The sequence below is a fragment of the Dermacentor variabilis genome, chromosome 2, assembly GCF_050947875.1.
Source record: "Dermacentor variabilis isolate Ectoservices chromosome 2, ASM5094787v1, whole genome shotgun sequence".
NCBI classification, from domain to species: domain Eukaryota; kingdom Metazoa; phylum Arthropoda; class Arachnida; order Ixodida; family Ixodidae; genus Dermacentor; species Dermacentor variabilis.
The window spans coordinates 30,905,277-30,923,216 of record NC_134569.1 but is presented as its reverse complement, the minus strand read 5'-3'; the positions used below and the strand labels follow the sequence as shown (position 1 = coordinate 30,923,216).

The window sequence follows — 17,940 nt, the reverse complement described above, 5'->3', positions numbered from 1 at the left end:
ACACAAAACACTTTTTACAAAATATTTCGAGAGCTGATAGCCTGGAATGCACTCGTGGCCACGCGGATGAGGATGTACAGCATCTTCTGTTAAAATGTCCGCGACACGACACACACAGACAACGCTTAGCACGTGATTCAGTGGCACTAGACCGCAGCCCCTTCAGCCTCAGGAAGACCTTACGTCCTTGGCCAACATACTCATTCAAAAGACGAGCGCTACTGGTCCTCGAGAGGTTTCCTGAAGCGAGAAAAGAGAGAGAGATAGAGGAAAGGGGAAAGGCAGGGAGGTTAACCAGAGGGGAAGATCCGGTTTGCTACCCTACGCTGGGAAAGAGGGGAGGGGGAGGTAAAGTGATAACAAAGTAGAGATAAAGAAAGAAAGGAGCACAGACATACAATCACAGTTGGTCACTGTCGCCGCACACTGTCACCGCACAGCACAGTAGCACTTGCAGCACTATGAACATCTGTTCATGCTACAGCCGCTTATCCAATTCTGTAGCCCTTAAATACTGCAACAGTGCCCTCGTCGCCCCCTGCTGCGATGGCTTGTGATGGCGGCATTTTAATATAACTTCCTCTGTCAGAGGTCTTCGGTCAAAGCGCCCTATCGCGTTTACGAGTGATCGTCTCTGTAAATTATAGCGAGGACAGTCACAGAGAAGGTGCTGAAGAGTCTCCTCGTTACCATAGTTATCACACGAGGCGTCGTCGGCCCATCCGATTTGGAAAGCAAAAGACTTTGTGAACGCCACCCTTAGCCATATTCGACAAAGCAGGGTATACTTTCGCGACGGCAGAGTCCAGCTGGAATGCAAAGGCGTAGAGAAGAGTCTAGGTTGTGCAGCCGGTTGTTTTGAAAACTTCCTGCATTCCACAAGGAGAACGTGATATCTCGGCTGAGCATTCGAAGTTTTCTTGCGGCATCTGTCCTTGATAATGGCATCGGCTCCTCCTCTTCTGAAGCGAGAAATATTCTCGGAAAGTACTGAGTGGAGCATTTATCTCTGATAAGCTCACTCTATGGGATTTCTTTTTAATTATTAACCCAACTTTGGTCAATTCTATGCCTGGATTTGTGTACCTTCATTTGAATCCAATCCGTGCTTTCTTATGCGCCCTGATTTTAGTGTAGTTATGTGACAGGACTTTTGTTTACATTAGTGCACCTATGTGACTGGACTTGGTGTTATTGTGATTTGGAGTTTACTTCTAATTTAAATGTGTCTAGGTTAATTTTTTTCCGTATCTTTATGTGAAAAGGAGTAGCCAGTGCCAATTGAAGGCGACAGCCATTATCCTAGATGCCATACAATAATAATAATAATAATAATAATAATAATAATAATAATAATAATAATAATAATAATAATAATAATAATAATAATAATAATAATAAAAACATAGTTCGGAGGCAAGCACTTCCGTTACTGGCCTCAGCCGTGCAAGAAATCAGGATGGCACAGCCCCGCGGGGGGCAACTATACGCTCTCTCCGATCGACTACGAAGTAATGAGAATGTCCGTGCTACGCGCTCGCTGGAGGCAAACAAATCAAGCCAGTCAGGAGGGAGAGACGCCACTAAGTCATGCTTTTAGGATCGCGGTGCGGAAGAAGGACGAGGCAGAAACAAGAAATTGGTTTAGTTGAAAAGGCGAGAGAAAGGAAGCAAAGAAGAAAAGCCCCAGAGGCGAGGCGGAGGGAGGGCCGGGTGGGGGGACGGAAGCGGGCGGTGAAACCGGATCGACACACATTCGAGGCTATCTCGGTAAACGGTTCGAAGGCCACCGCGACGCGAACCCAACCACCATTTGTGACGAGTCAATGCGGCCAAGTGCCCTTCGACGGCGGCGCACCGCCGGGGGCGGCAGCGAGCGCGTCGCCAGGCGCAGGATCACGGCAGCCGCAGGGGCCGACGGGAAAGGGACGGGGGTGCAGAACGCGAGCGGTCACGGCGCGCGACCTGTCAAAGACGAGTCTCCATTCACCATGGCAACCAAGGACGATCATCCGCGCGGGGCCGCGAGACGGGATTGTTGTGTCGCGTTAAGGCCGCCGCTTATGGCGCAGGCGGACGCATACAGTCTCACGCCGAATAATGAATCACTGGATTGGAGGGAGTGAGAGAGGAGCTAAACGCGTAGGGCATTCGTCTGGTTGACAACCCTGAGAAAGAAGTTCCATGCACCGTATCGATGAAGCGCTGTTCGGAAGACCTTGCGCACGAGATATGGGAGAACGGCTCGCGATTGAAACGTGCGTACGTACGTCCTCGCTTTCACTGTTCACACAGATTTCAACCAGACGCGGGGAGTGCGAGCGGCAACGCGATATACGAGGAGTACAGACAATTTCCGATCACAGAAAAATGCTGCCGTTCGGGTGTTCTAACTCAACAGCGCTGCTTTAGAATTTTGGGTCGGTGAAAGATGACCCTTCCGTTTCGCACCCGGATGGACGTCAACGGTCTTAAGGGAGACGTGCAGTTATTTGTTTGTTTGTTTGTTTGTTGATCGAATCGTACCTTAAGTAAACGTCTGTAGCAGAGAAACACCGATGTGAACGTGCACTGTACTATTCCGCCAGCGACCGCAAGTCAAGTTAAACTTGACGCTGGATTTTACTGAGTAAATTTAAGCGCGGTTGTCAACCACCACTCCCACTCGTACGTTGCCTAGCATATACGAAGAGCACAAGAAAGACACGAGCTCGCATTAACTTTACAAGCTTTGTGTCGTGGCGAAGACATTTCCAAGCAGTCGACGCGCAATTTATATCAACAGCAACATGTGCAATAGTGCGCTTACCACGTGAAGTAAAAGCAACGACATATGCTGCAAGAGGCTGTAAAAGTAGGAGAGGATCGATGTTTCACGACAAGACGTGCCAACCACATCGAGCATTGATTGTGCCGTCGCCAGGAACTGGCGCACCGTTCAAGGCCTCTCAAGACCCACCGGTGGACGATGCAGCCAGGAATGTGGCAGGCGAGAACGTCTTTCTCTCTCTTTCCTTCTGCGGCACTCTGGTGGGGATGCCTCCAAAGGAATCCCGGACACTTGCACTGCTCTGTCTGCCTGGTACCGCAGATGACATCCGCGGTACCAGGCGGTTAGAGCAGCCAGCGCAAGTATACCCCAAATTTCGTCAGCGGCATCACAACGGCAGAGCCGAGGGGTCGAGGCTAATGCACTGAACATGATATAGATCACGCATTACGTCATGGACTATACGAGACGCAAGTATAACTGGACCACAGAACAACCCCGCCTGCGCGCCATGCGCTGTAAAGGAGTTTTTAAATTTGGCGAAAGACAATCGTCTCAACGAAGTGTACCGTGACAAGCCTTGGGCGGGAGTGGTTTGTGTTCTGTGGACGTCGTTTCATACTTCATAGTTTTAATCGGCATATGGTAGCATGCTACAGGCGAACCTTCATGGCTATCCAAGTTGTCTATTAAGCGAGAAACTTCCTTTACATACTTACACCAAACCGGGAGTTACGGAGAGAAGGTTGCTCGTTAAAATTACTGGAAGGTTGAGCGGACGTTTTCTTGCAGCACAAGGCTGCCACGTTCGCTGAACGGCTAATACGTTCTACTGCTGAGCAATAGGTCTACAGGTGGCGGGTCAATTTCACGGCCGCGGCGGCCTCATGCCTAAGGCAACGGAATGCAAACATGCTCGCGAACAGAGCATTCGGCGCGCGTTTAAAGAAGCCCAGGGTGTCAAAATTTACCCGACGCCCTCGGTGTCTTCCCTGTCAGTCGAGGCGGCACGACGCCATATATGTGCAGTCTACGATATACGGATATGCCAGTACGAAACGTCGCCAGCGTGCCGCTTCTACATGTAAACAACACTGCGTTGCTAGTAGAATGCTGCATCGGACGCATGTCGCAGTTTGCGTCGACGTATATAGCCTATCCTTTGCGGACCACGTGCCTTCGGACCACAGTAACAGTGTTGGCCGGGCTGAAGTGCTTCCGTCAACGCATTAAATTGCACGGCTGCCGCGGACCAAAGGGACAGGAGCGGCGGCGCCTGTTTACATCACGAGCGGTCGAGACCCCGCTTTCGAGGTCTCGGCAGGACACGCCACGGACTACTATACGACTCAGTCGAGTTCGGCGACCCATTGTTTAGGCTGGTGTTTACACGCACGGCGAGAGGATACGTGTCCTGTGACGTGCCGGAGGAGTAGGCAAATTACGCTTCTCTTGGGACGGCCGTGTAACTACGGGAAACTCCGTGAGTTCAAGCACCCTTCATAATACCCGAGGGGAGAGCTACGAGAGCCTGAATTTGGAAATCACCGAGTAAACCATGCATTTATCATCAGCTTTCGAGCCGTTTCATGAGCAGTCTACGAGAATGGTATTTCACAGAAGCAGTCCGCAATGGAGGGCTTTCCGCACTTCACTGTCTCTGTGTTGTGTTTGGGAGGTCAAACTCCAGCCTTGCACAAGAACCCACGCTTTTTTTTCCGCACAGGAGCGCGAAACCAACAAGCCTTATCACCGCATCGTGCACGAGCGTCTAGGAAGTTGACACCAGGGTTAAGACCGTTGTGTTGTAAACGTAGGCTGTATACAGCCAACAGTTATCACGTGATCCTTGAGGCGCGCCACGACAAACAGCTCAATGACCCTATACCGTATCCTTCAGCAGGCTCTCGAAAGCTTGCTCCTTTCGCCACTCGATTTTCGGTGGAAACGACAGACTATCGAAGGAAACCGCACGTGACGAGTTACCAGTTATCGCACGGTGTTTCGGAACCACAAGTACACGACACGAAGCTCACGGAATCTAGCGTTCGTTTACTACACACGACCCTTGTCGTCGCCGTAAGCAACTCCACGGCAGGAAGAAAACATGCTCTACCGATCTTAAGTTATCCCTGTCCTGAGTCGGCCGACACGATCCTACAACTGAAAGCGTCCTAATCTCGCCCCGCCGTTTAATCTTCATATATTTTCGAATGCTTTATTGTGTTTCCTTACTTTTGACAATCATTTTTCTTTCATACTAACAGGCGACCGGTTATTCTGTGTTCCACACATTATACGTGACCTCTACAACGCCGCTGCTTCTCTAATTGTCAAAGTAGAATATATCAGATACACGTTTTTGCTCTTCAATCCAAACTACATTCTTTTTCTATCACGTTATGTCACAAACATCAGTTCCTGTTCCATCTCTCGTTACACGGTTTTTATGTTGCTTATGAGTTTTTTTTTTTTTTATCATCCGAATTTAATCTCCAAATGTAAGCTCGCTCCATCTGCCACTCGATATTCGGCAAGGTTTACAAAGGCTCGCTAAACTGCGCGAACTGGGCGTAAAAGGACCACTTCCTCGTAAGCTTCTGCGACGCTGAATAAGTAATGTACCGCGTAAAATTCAACAAGGGCGGAAATACATAACTACAGGACAAGACAGGAGCATAGTAGCGTGCATGCTCGAGAAAGCGTCCGAGAAAAATGTAGAAGGGCTCGAGTATATATACTCACTAACAGGCGTGCGAACAGCGGCGCCGGGAAAACCACTACACACTGCGGCCGAAGCAGGGCTGGCTTTTCACTCGTCGCGTGTTCTTGGCGAGGCGCAAAACGTTCGCCACGCTCCTTCCCTCGCTCTCCGGTCCGGGAGGGACAACGGCGTGACAGCTGCCGTGTGGCGCGACGCGAACTGGCCGGCGACGGAGACGTCGACAACGGCGGCGGGTTGAACGCCTAGTCAAAAAGAGTAGGAAGGGGGAGTCATTGGGACGCGCCCCGCGCCTTCTTCGGAGGGCTCTCCCAGTTAACGCTTAGACGACGGAAGCGGTGACGTGACGCGGCGCGTTTATCTTCGGCGAGCGAAAAGTGCTTGGCTCGTAATGAAAGGCGGAAAGATAAGCTAGCTGGCTCGTCTGCGAGGCGCGCTTGAGTAACTAAATCGTGCAACCTTCTGCCATAAGGAGACCCCCCCCCCCCCCCCTTCCGTCCACCTGATAAAATGCATACAACGTGGCATCAGCGGGCAGCGGAACTGTGCGGTTGTAAGACAGGAGCGATTTCCTTCGACAAGTGCTGACGAACTCGCGGCGTGTTTCAGTTCTGTGCGCCGAGATAGGCTGAGCTTAGCGAACGCAACACACCAACGACGAGCCCCTCATCAGATTAGATAGATAGATAGATAGATAGATAGATAGATAGATAGATAGATAGATAGATAGATAGATAGATAGATAGATAGATAGATAGAGAGATAGATAGAGAGATAGATAGATAGATAGATAGATAGATAGATAGATAGATAGATAGATAGATAGATAGATAGATAGATAGATAGATACTAATGCAAGACAACACATGCACCTGCAGGTCACATGAATGCCAGGCTTCCTATACGTCTCCTGGCTCCGCTATTTCCCACTTGATTCCCAACTATTGCACTCTCATTATCGCGCTGTAATATAGGCAGCAAGACGTATTGCAGCCACCTTTCCATATTGCACCACGACGCGATTACGCGTAGTACGAAAGCGACGACTGCATTCTACTTACGCGTTCTCTCCGCGAGAGCGCTATGTATAGGCAATCTCTTATCGTCGCTTCCTAGAATCTATGCTGCCAACTGATTTCTCAACAGCTAAGCAGGCTTCACGAGGATGTCGTCCTTTCAGAATTCGCCTGACAAAGGCATCCCTAGGGCACCCCTCTGCCTTTCCTGTGGACAAGTTATCGCCCTCATTCTCTACCGTAATTTAGACTGGTAGCGTTTAGCTTCGTTTACATGAACTCGACGCGACTAGGTCGAGTCAGAAGGCACGTGCTCACCGAGACTGGCTCGACATCGTTCACACAAATTTAGCTGAACATAAAATTAAATTCTGCGGCATCACGTGCCAGAACTACGACAGGATGATGAAGCACGCCGTAGTGGAGAACTCTGCATTAATTTCGACAACCTGGGGTTCTTTAATGTGCACCCCATGCACAATAGACGGGCGTTTTTGCGTTTCGCCCCCATCGAAATGCAGTGCCGCGGCCGGGATTCGACCCCGCGAATTCGGGCTTAGCAGCGCAACGCAGTAGTCACTACACCACCACGGCGGTTTTCTTTGAACATGATATTTGCGTTTCTTCAGTGCGCGAAAGCAGATGTCTTTTTTTTTTAATTCACGTCAAAACAGCTGCACCGACAACGTAAAAGGGCGTTGCGAATTTCACTGTACGTTTGAGCATTGCAAGCTTCTTTTTTTTTTTGTTCCAGTTAAAAAGTTGTGGGGTTTTACGTGCGAAAACCACTTTCGAATTATGAGGCACGCCGTAGTGTGGGACTCCGGAAATTTAGTTTAGACCGCCTGGTCTTTTAGACACACACACACACACACGCCCACACGCACACACACACACACACACACACACACACACACACACACACACACACACACACACACACACACACACACACACACACACACACACACACATACATACATACATACATAAAAACAAACTCTTCTAAGCTCTTCCTTCCCTCTTTACTTCTGCGACGTGACCGGATTCCCACGCTTCACACACATATATATTTTTTCGCTTTGACCCTCCTAATGCGAAAACATTAAATGAAATCTCTGGCAATGCTCATCACTTGCACCAACTAACCGGACGACGTCACTGGCTTCGCTACAAAAAGCTCTCTTCCTGCACGGCAGCCTTCCCGCTTGCCTGTGATGCGTAGAAGCCGCGCAGTGAAGTGTCATCCACGACAACGCTTCGGTTGGGCTTCACCACCCACTAAGCTGGAGCGTCGCCAGAGCGCGTTAGTCTCTCGGAACGTCGACAGCCAAACGATTAGAGCGAGGACGCGAAGCTTCGATAAAGAAACAAAACAACTGAAGGCGCGACAGGCGAGCGAGAAAAAGGCGAGGAATGGGATGGCGAATGTAAACGCGTTAACGGTTAACGACGCGTAAGAGGATTAGCGGCGATGGCGAACAAAGCCGCGTCATCGCCGCCGCCGATCGGCAGTTACACACTGCGATAAACACGTCCCCGAGAAGGGGCTAGGAGGAGCGACCAGTGATATCCTGTTATCTCGACCCAAGGCTTAAACTGAAGCTCAGCATCGCATAGCGAAGGCGAGAGTGACATCAGCTATGAACAACGATTGAAAAAAAAAAAATTTTTTTTTTAATACTGAAGTAATAACCAACCTAGAAAGACGGGACCATTCGAAAGGAAGGTTATTTGGGAACAAATACTGGTCTTTCCAGATTGAAATGTTCGATGCAGTTACAGCTATATCGTTTCTCGACCTAACACTCTGAATTCATTATCGTATTAAGAGTAGTGTACTGCTTGACTCGTGACTGTTTGTTGTGTTTGTAGTTCTGGACCATCAGCTGAAGACATAGCAATTGAAAAAAAAAGCGTGATAAACCACACTGCCCAAGTAAACACGTAACAATAAAAAAGCTTGATTTCTATGAGAGAAACACCTTCTTCATACATAGCCAGTGCGAAAATGCCACAGCTTGCAATTCTCTTTCATTCGTCCTTCTTTTCTCTCTCTTCTTTCCTTTTCTTTTTTTCCCCGCGCTTATCTCCAGCTAACTCAGCCATAACATGCACAACTTGAGCTTGTTCGACGTCGCGCTACAATGCGGTACGTTTTCTTTTTTTTTTTTTTTGCATCTTCACCAGGAGGTCGAGTAGCTCGGGCGGTCGGGCGGTGTAGGTCGGGCGGTAGGTGGAGGTCGGGCACAGCTCGGCAACAAGTGCTTTCGATGACGTAGCATGGCTCGTTCCGGGAAGGTGTCCGCTGGACAATTATCCTTCACCTTAAGAATGAGGAAGTACCTATACGAGATCTCGCGCCGTCAGGTACTATTAATAGGCCCCGCATACACCGAGCGTCGGAAGACCCGCCAGTTTCCGACCTTCGGCGTGGTGACAACTACCGCAACGGTCGCACGCCCCGGGCCAATTTCCAGTGGCATAACGCCAGTTACAAACCGCAACTTTTCCGAATCTTGTCTCTCTCAATAAATTCTACCCACACTGTTATGCAGATCGTTGCCCTGGCTGTGGCAGCTCGCCCACAATCTTCCACGTCACGATTGAGTGCACTGCAAACCTCTTTCCTCCCTTGCCAACTCTCCTTTACCCCCTACGCAACAAAGAGCTGTGGGACGATGCCCTCCGCGACGGACCTCCCGAGGTCCTCCGAGCTGCGATACAACGGGCTCGAAACATCGCCGGAATCATCTTAGGGACCCTGGACTGAGGGTTCCTCCCACACTGCTCTCGCCATTCAAATATTATTAATTAATAAACATGTTTTACTCTCTCTCGCAGGAAAGAGCCAAACTTCGTTCATATCAGCGCGCGTTGCAGCTTCTCAATCGCTGTCGCCTCCATTTTTCGCCACCGTCATCCGATTCACCATACGGCTGTTGATTTGTCCTTTCTTTATTGTTATTAAGAATATACACACGAGGCCGTTCCTTTTCTCTTAGGAAATATAATAATTATAAAGAAAAAGTATACCGTGAAACACTGCATATAGTTTTCTTTCCGGGTTTGTATATTATTATTATTATTATTATTATTATTATTATTATTATTATTATTATTATTATTATTATTATTATTATATCGATCTTAGGATTACGCACGCAATTTACCGCAAGAAGCCAGAGACCGGTAGCAGAGCATACGGAAGTGGGACGTATACTCAAGAGCGCGCGCGAGCGGTTCGTCGGGCTCTCTCTAAAGTGCCTCCAGAGTTCTGGAAGCGCTCATAAATTTTTATAGCCAGTCACCAGGAAATAACTAAGCACTGCAGTTTGGCCAGTGCAGTGTACATGCCACCACACAAATCCTTTGACAAACGGCAAGAAGAAGCTTAAAGGCGATTCCAGGCAAATATTTGCCCCAACGCCGCAGCCTTCCACTATGCCATCCGGACCAATACCCTAATGCATGTAACTACTGTAAGTAAAAAAGCGGATCTGTTCCAGATTACGTGGTCGTGCCCAGCGGAACATCATACCAATTACGAAATAAATAATACCGACCAGTTTAGGCCATGTTGCTCAGCTCCGACGAGCCTTCCCTGCAGGCCAAGGTCATCAATAGCGCTGAGGAAGCCGCCCGGGCACAGGGGCTAGTAGCCGCCTGACCATAAAGCCGCCCACCTCAATACCTTGTTTTTCAATAAAGTCTGCACTCACTACAGGACCTCTATATAGCCTGCGATTGCTGACTATTGTATTTAGTTGCGCGCAGTGATTCCTTATATGAAAGAACAGATAGCTGGGCGAATCTTTTTGATTCGTGGCTGATTTGGGACGGCACGGCAGGACGCAGAAGGATCGAGGGAATGTTCGACGCTGCACGCCCTGCGTGTTGCCCCCTTCCGTGCTCTCATCCATGTCCAGTTGCCTAAATCAGCGGATTCCGTCTTCCGACAGCTAATGACCTATGCTCGAAATGACCTAAATGACAGGGAGAATGGGGGGAGGGCTCATCGTTCGAGGCAGCAGAACTGAGGTAGAAAACTGTAGCCAAGGCTCACAACAAGGCACGAATGCGCTCCTGTCAGCAACAGCAGTTAGTAAGGCCCGTATAAGAAAGTCGGCCACGCGCATGTAAAGTGCTCCACACCACGCGACAGAGGCGAAAACGAAAGAAAGAAAGAAAGAAAGAAAGAAAGAAAGAAAGAAAGAAAGAAAGAAAGAAAGAAAGAAAGAAAGAAAGAAAGAAGGAACGTGATTAAAAAAACAGCGAGGGGGCAAAGATGGAAAAGTTATGTACTAAAAGAAAGAACGGTTGCAACAATCGCGGTCACGCAGCTAGACTTTTGGTGCGCGCTCCTTCATATTGGCTTCTGCCTATATCGGGCCCCGGGCGGTCCCTCTTGAACTGGCTGGTGTAAGAGGCCACGCATACCCTGCTTGCTTCTCTGCGCGTTATGCTTGTTTCATTTCTTATGTATTTATTTTTTCTGACCGCTCTGACAGCAGCGACGATTGCCAGCAGCAGCAGCAGCGAGCGCAATCGCGGGCGCAGGCACGTCACACTGGGCGGTCGTTAATCAGGCCACCTGCCGACTCCGGGATTCACTGACGCCCTCAGCTCGGGGCCTCCCGTCGCTCTGCAGTTCGGTTTAGTGCACGAACTGTCGCAGCCTACAGTCGCTGGTTACACTGCCTCCTTCGATTCACTATCTGTATATTGTATGTATGGGAGCCATCGTAGTATCCGTATTATCGCGGAGAACAAGCATACTTCCATATTTATCTGCTTTTTCTTGGCCACCGTCCTTCGCTCCACTTAACGTGATCTCACTTTTTTCGTTTCGTTCTCCGATATTGGGGGGCGAGGACTTACGCAGTCGCCATCTGTCGGAAGCGCATCGCATGCGCATATAGTATGACGGATAACGCCCCGCGCTCCTCGTAGGTTTGGCTGTCGGCGCTCAGTAAAGACACTACGCGAGAGCCCTCCTGGACATTTCTCTAAGTACTCTCGAAACAAGCGAAATTTTTGACTGACAAAATAGTAATCTTGGGCAAACAGAAGGGACACAATGGTTTACAGACGCTATCTCTTTACCGAATGCGTACAGTCAACGCCCACTGCGCGCGCTCGCCGCGGTGGAGTCCCCCCGAACCGGCTTCTTGCGTGAAAGGTCGGCAATCGCTGAGAGCGAACTATGTGAAATATGTTCTTATGGGCCGCCTGTGTAACCAAATGGAGCATAACAGAATGAATCCTCAATGCAGCGATCGCACGGGTTCGCGGTGACCGACTGCGCGACTTCATTCATGTCCGCGCACGATGTTTCGCTTTCGCTGCAAGCGAGTTTCCGCACCGTGACGTGAGCGTTAGGCCGCAGCTATCAGAATTTGACAGTACACAAGCAACCTTTGTCGCGCGGACATTATCAGAGCTGTTCAAAAATAATTTCCTTATATAGCTAGGAACTTCGATGCCTACGACGGCGACTTGTGATATCTCGTCGCCACGATTCAATCCTTTCATTTTTCTTTTCTTGGGCGTTTCAATATAATTATTTCCCAAGTTGCGTCGCACTGTATGTTTATCGGTCTTCTCAGAGAGCAATTACCCGCTGCTTTTTTTGTTTTCTTAATCCAGTACATTTCATTGTTTGGTGCCACACAAGCATGAGCACGTGCCATGCCTTTATTTTTAATGCGGTTTTTTACCGTTACCTTTCCATTCTCATGAACTGTCCAGTGTCTAGCATCAACAACAGACCAAAGCTTTATGACATTGGCCGGGCAGCGCGCGCTGCAGGCGAGCGTCTCAATGCGCGCGCTTCATGCTACTCACCGAACATCGCTACCCCGGACGCCGTGTCAGAAATATTCCTCGCAGAATTGCCTGCTGCACAACCGAGTTGTAGCCGATGGATGCTTGCCGGTTCTAAGTTTCGCGATCCAAGCTACACGCAGCTTCTTGCCCTGCGGGTACGCGTGAAGGCTGACACCGGGTTCCGTTGTGTGCGTCCGGCACTGCGGCACCGAGCAGTATAGCCTACCATGTTGGACGCCTTCAAACGCATCTACTACCCATTAAAGGGCTTTCAAGTGTTGTCAAGTGCACACCCTAAGAGGGAAAACCTCCCCACTTAATCAGAACCGCAGCTGTCGTTTTCAGCTCGCTTCAGCGCTTCCGGAGCAGCCGATGCGGCCGCGGTGCCCACGTGATCCCTCATACCACGTCACGCCGAAGGCGGCACCAGCTTTTCCACTGGTAGAGCTCGATTTCAATAATCTCACTCACTCACTCACTCACTCACTCACTCACTCACTCACTCACTCACTCACTCACTCACTCACTCACTCACTCACTCACTCACTCACTCACTCACTCACTCGATTAGAGAACTAAAAAGGAACTAACGTCCATGGTGAATTCGCGAACGATACCGCACACGTGCCACAGCCATCCCCTTACCTTATACCCGACATTTTCCAATCTCAGCAACGCTTCCAGCAACACTTGATCATTTTATACTGGAAAAGCAAGAATGGAAAAGAGAAATCTTAGGTTTTTTTGATAGTCTGGAATTCTTAGTGCATGGGGATTTGCAGGTTAAAAATCCTGCGTAGAGAGCTAGACGACGAACTGGCATAACCAGTGTCAACCTTACGCACAAGTTTTTCTTTTCTATTTTTCGCTTGCAGCGCCAACTATGTATGTTTGCCGAATAAGAGGACGAGTCTCTCTTTAAAGAGATTACGAAGCAACTGCAGCGCATGCGCAGAGAACATTCCCGGGAATGCTCTAGCTCTTTCCTCGCCGCGCTGAAATAAGACCGTCGAGCTTGTAAACAGTTCGGCGAGAAGTGCTTTCGCAACGTGCGTGGGCTATTGCCTTCATGTAACACGCATGTCGCAACGGCGCGTCGTCGGTAGCGAGATATAGAGCCCTATCAAGGTTACTTATCGAAATTACTCAGCGCCAGCGCATACGTATACGTAGCTGGCCCGACGAGGCACTTGTAAGCATGTTAGCTGGCCCGACGAGGCATGTTAGCTGCACGGCTGTAAATTCTATGACGCTTTCGCTGGTATACGCGAGGAAAGCGTGTAATTTCGGCATTAATATTCATTCAACGAGGGAAGACTTCCTTCGTGTCAAGGAACGCGGCGACCTTGCATGTAGGCGCCCGAACCGTATATTTGTTATCGGTATGGCACCCTTCCTAGGGCATCGGGAGACACCTCTTGTCACCGCTAAGCCTGTCCTCGCGTTATATGGAAGCCTTCGTCGCAGCTAAATGCATCAGCATCTATTCTTGATACCTTCATGCGGGAATGACAATTCGACTTTTGAATATGAAGGGCGAGCGCTTTTCAAAAGCGACGAACGACTTCAAATTATGGAAATTTCAAGTTGGCACAACCCCAAATTTCAGTTGGTCCACCCCTACTATAGGCTTCCCCGTGCATTTTCTATGGAGCCCTACATAAGTATCCCTACGGGCATGCATAGATCTTATCGCATGGACATTTTCATTGATAATATTTTTTTTTCAATCGTTCCTTATCACTTACAAAGCTACCAATTATCTACATTTACGCTATTATAACGATGAAATGAAAACGATGAAAACTTCACAAAGTAAGCATTTTTGTGCAGATGCAAGGCATTACACTTTTCACGTGAAAGATTTTGCTGGGGTACGTACTCGCTAGAAAATGCTTCCGCATTAAAATATATAGTACACCTGAGCTACAAGTTGCAGCCCATAACTCCTACACGAGGGCGACAACTGCCCAAACAAAATGTGAAGAGTTAGATTGCCTTCGGACACTCGGTGTAGCGTCAAGAAGTTCGTATAGTGCGAAGAGACGGGGCGAAGGACGCGTCACCTCTATAGCGTCGTGCCGAGTCAGTGCGTCGTGGCGGCAGTACCCGTCATGCTAGCAAAGGCGCAGCAACGTTTTGCCAAGACAGCAACGCAGGTCGCTAGCCACGCGTCCCTGATGTGGTGGCAACGAAACAAACAACAGGGCGAGTAAATAAACATTACACTTGATAAAGAGCGCGAATCACAAAGGCCGGCTGTCAGCCATGTTAGCTCGCGGTGCTGCAAGATTGCGCACGAGAGGAAGAAAAAACAACAGCAAGAAAATATTAGAAACGAACGACCAAATCCATCATGGCCGCAATATATGCGTGAAGTTATTGGATAACGGTGCATCTAGCTACGCCGCAATTCTGGGAAGAGCTCGAAACGGAAGCAACTCTTTCTTCTTATTTTTTTCAAGAAGAAGCAGAAAAGCAAGAGGCATGACGGCATTCTATCACGCAGCACACGGAAGCGCAGTCCGATAGAAATAGGTGGCTGTGCGGGCGCGGTGAGAAATTTCATCCACTGCTTTCTCTCGTTTCGCCCTCCCGTCGCCGGCAAAATAAACAAAACTTCGGAATTGGCCCTCCTTCGAATCCAATAACGTCTCGCGAACCGGAAACCGAAATTGCGAGAGGAAAAGAAAAGCGAGCAAAGAAGAAACTTCTCTCCTCCATTCTCTCTCCCTCGAACGAACACGACGCACGCAAAGACGATAACAGAAAATGCGGCCAGCCTAAACCAGCCGACTGGAAGAACGCATAGCTTTGATTACTCCGCGAGTAAACGCCGCAGCTTCCCTTCCCCTTTCTTATAGGTCCCGTTTGTCTCATCGGACGAAGACGGCAGCAGGGAGATACGACAAAGGGCAGAAATTCGTTAAGGGCTCGCTTCGCTTGTAATCAGACGCTCATTCCGGAGGTATACCGGTAACTGCAGATTGCTGAGAGCCAGCTCCGGGAGCGACGAGACGAAATCTCCGAGCCAGGACTGCTCGGCGTATATAGACAGAGCGCGAGTTACACGGCAGACACGCCGTTCAAACCAATAAAAGGAATCTAAGGACACCTATATAAGCATTTAGGAGTACTGAATGCGAAAGCGTTAATGCCCAATATAACGCCGCCGAGCGGTACTTCGAGTTATGAACTCCTCGCGGGCAAACGTTTTGGCTTGGCCTTACCGAGGCGCAGTCAGAACTCAGGTGAGCTTGAGGGGATAAGGAACGCGCGGATCGATAACACGGACTTCAGCGAGCAAGGACGACGTGACGTCGCGGCAATTCCCTCTCTCCTCACGCAATACCTGGCGCGCTATCGCACAGCAGGCGTCCCCTTTCGCTCTGCCCCACCGAGGCGCGCTGGTGCCGTGGCGTCGCAGCCAATGGGAATTTAGGCACTTTTTGCTCCTACAGATGACAGACACCGGCTTTTACGCTCAATGGGCCATTTGACACTTTCGCACACACACACAAAAAAAATAAAGCAAACCGCAAATAAAGGTAAAGTGATATACAGGGTAACCCGAGCCGAAAGAACAAGGATCGCGGAAACAGATATCATGCCAAAGTCACCTGTAACGTTTTACAGAAGGAATGCAAACGGAAGAAAAGAAAACTGATGCATGGGGAAAGTGCGGCGCTGAATGCAACTGGACGTCACCTCGGACGGCTCCAGCATACGGGAAAGATGAGACGCGCGCAGCGACGTGGCTTGTAATGTAAAAGATGCCCCGATCAGCTGCTCTCGCTTTCACTCTGCCAAGGACGCAAAGGACAGGAAGTGCTGTGAACTCGCATTGCGCACTCGTCGAAGAAATTGGCGCGAGCAAATGATAAGCGCTTAGATCTGCACTGGCGAGAGCAAGTTCGCGGATACTATACGGCGCAAGAGAGAAAGAAAAACATTTATTCTAGGACAGCTCAGCGACGCGCAATTGCTCCAACACATTACGTCGGTCGAACATGCGCGCTTAGGCTACATACGACTTCATTTCATCTCGCACAAATGCCCAGGGTGCGGGGGGAAAAAAAGAAGAAGAAAAGGAAGAATTCGCGGCAACACTGACCTTCAAATTTTTGCTCGAGTGTACAACTGCACAAACACCACCATCCTATAATCCAACGTAGCGTTCTTCACAAGAGAAATGTACATCCCTGAGCAAATATTCTACGCACTGACATTAGCAGCGTTGTTCTCTTTGACACACTACTGATACAGTTGTAAGCAAGCAATGCGCTTTCTTATGACAATAATGAATTATAAACCTGCACGTTCGCCTTAGAAAGAATTTCGTTCTTTTCTTTGCATAGAGTAAAATGAACGTCGTTCGAATGTCGAGGCGCCCGCGTACCGTAGACTGTTCCAACGATGCCACATATCCGGCTCAGCCTGTTGAAGGCCGACGACGGTGGTAACCGGTTAATGCGCCGACAAAGTCATTTGGCGACATCAAGGCCACATCACACAGCAATAGCGCCATCGTAACACACTCCAGCCCATCTTTATACCTTGTTTCAAGCTGCGATGGCAGCTGTTCTCGTAATAGGTGAAGGTCAGTTTCTATTTTCTTTTTTTTTTCCCCGAACTAGCGCAACTAGCCGCTCAAAAAGCAGCGAAACGGGGAATGGGGCGAGCGTCTCAAGCGAGTCCGCGGCTTTGAGGATCCGACCTTCGAATGGGTAGCGCATATCAGCGGCCACGCTCGATTCACTCCGTTCATTTCTCTGATACCACTTCAACCACTGTGACAATGCGCGTGCCGCTCAATACACACAGGTTCGCCCTACGTATTATGCGCCACGGAAGGAATACTAAGAACTAACGAGTGTATCCGAGACAAAATCCCGCGGTACGGCGCAGTAATGCAGCGCACTCAGGCGTACTAATTGCTATCGTGGTCACGCATGCTCGCACGGAAGAACGCGCCGGCGCGCCCCTCATTGTACCGTTTGCGCATGCGTCGACTCGCTTGCGCACACGGCGCCGCTTTGTAAGGGCCAATGAAAATCAGCGGAGAGATATAAACCCAGGATTCGATCCTGTTCGCGCGTTGTTATAGTACACCCTGCCTCGCCCCTTTCCTACTCCTCTGCTAAGACTTAGAAGCGCTGGGAATAGAGAACTTTGCTAAAGCAAGACGACACAAAGCGAAAAAAAGTGCCAGTATCCGATTTGAAAGTGGAGAACTGTCCCGCCAACTACTGGTGCGAATCGCCTTGAAGGGCGCCGCCACATATGTTTATGACGCGAAACGCTCTTCGCCTGCGCTAGCGTCTAGCGCTTAATTCCTAAAATAGCGGAGACCCGCGACCCCCAAATCTAACTTTGGAAAACCACGCTCTGCCTGGGAAGCGCGGCCCCGCTATTTCATTACGCTGCATGTGTTGCCACTTGATGCTACGTTATAATAATCGCGCTATTTAATGGTAAGCTATCAAACACTCTCATATACAGACTCCAGTGCATATCCACAGCGTCGGCGCGCGACTTGGCGCCCTCCGACGGAGCCCGAAAGATGCGGGGCACGGGAAACTTAAGGAGCAGCGCCTAAGTAT

General features: G+C 49.5%; 1 protein-coding gene across 3 annotated transcripts in view; it reads right to left on the bottom strand.

Moving 5' to 3' along the window:
- LOC142571609 (sodium-driven chloride bicarbonate exchanger-like) overlaps positions 1 to 17,940 on the bottom strand; it is a 255,889-nt gene that overhangs the window by 171,795 nt on the left and 66,154 nt on the right. The window contains exon 1 of one of the 3 annotated variants that reach the window (XM_075680118.1): positions 5,516 to 5,683. The exons of the other annotated variants lie outside the window; for them this stretch is intronic. The gene's annotated coding sequence lies outside the window, so the exon portion shown is untranslated. Of the gene's footprint in view, positions 1 to 5,515; positions 5,684 to 17,940 lie in introns of those variants that run through there. 3 annotated transcript variants of the gene reach the window in all.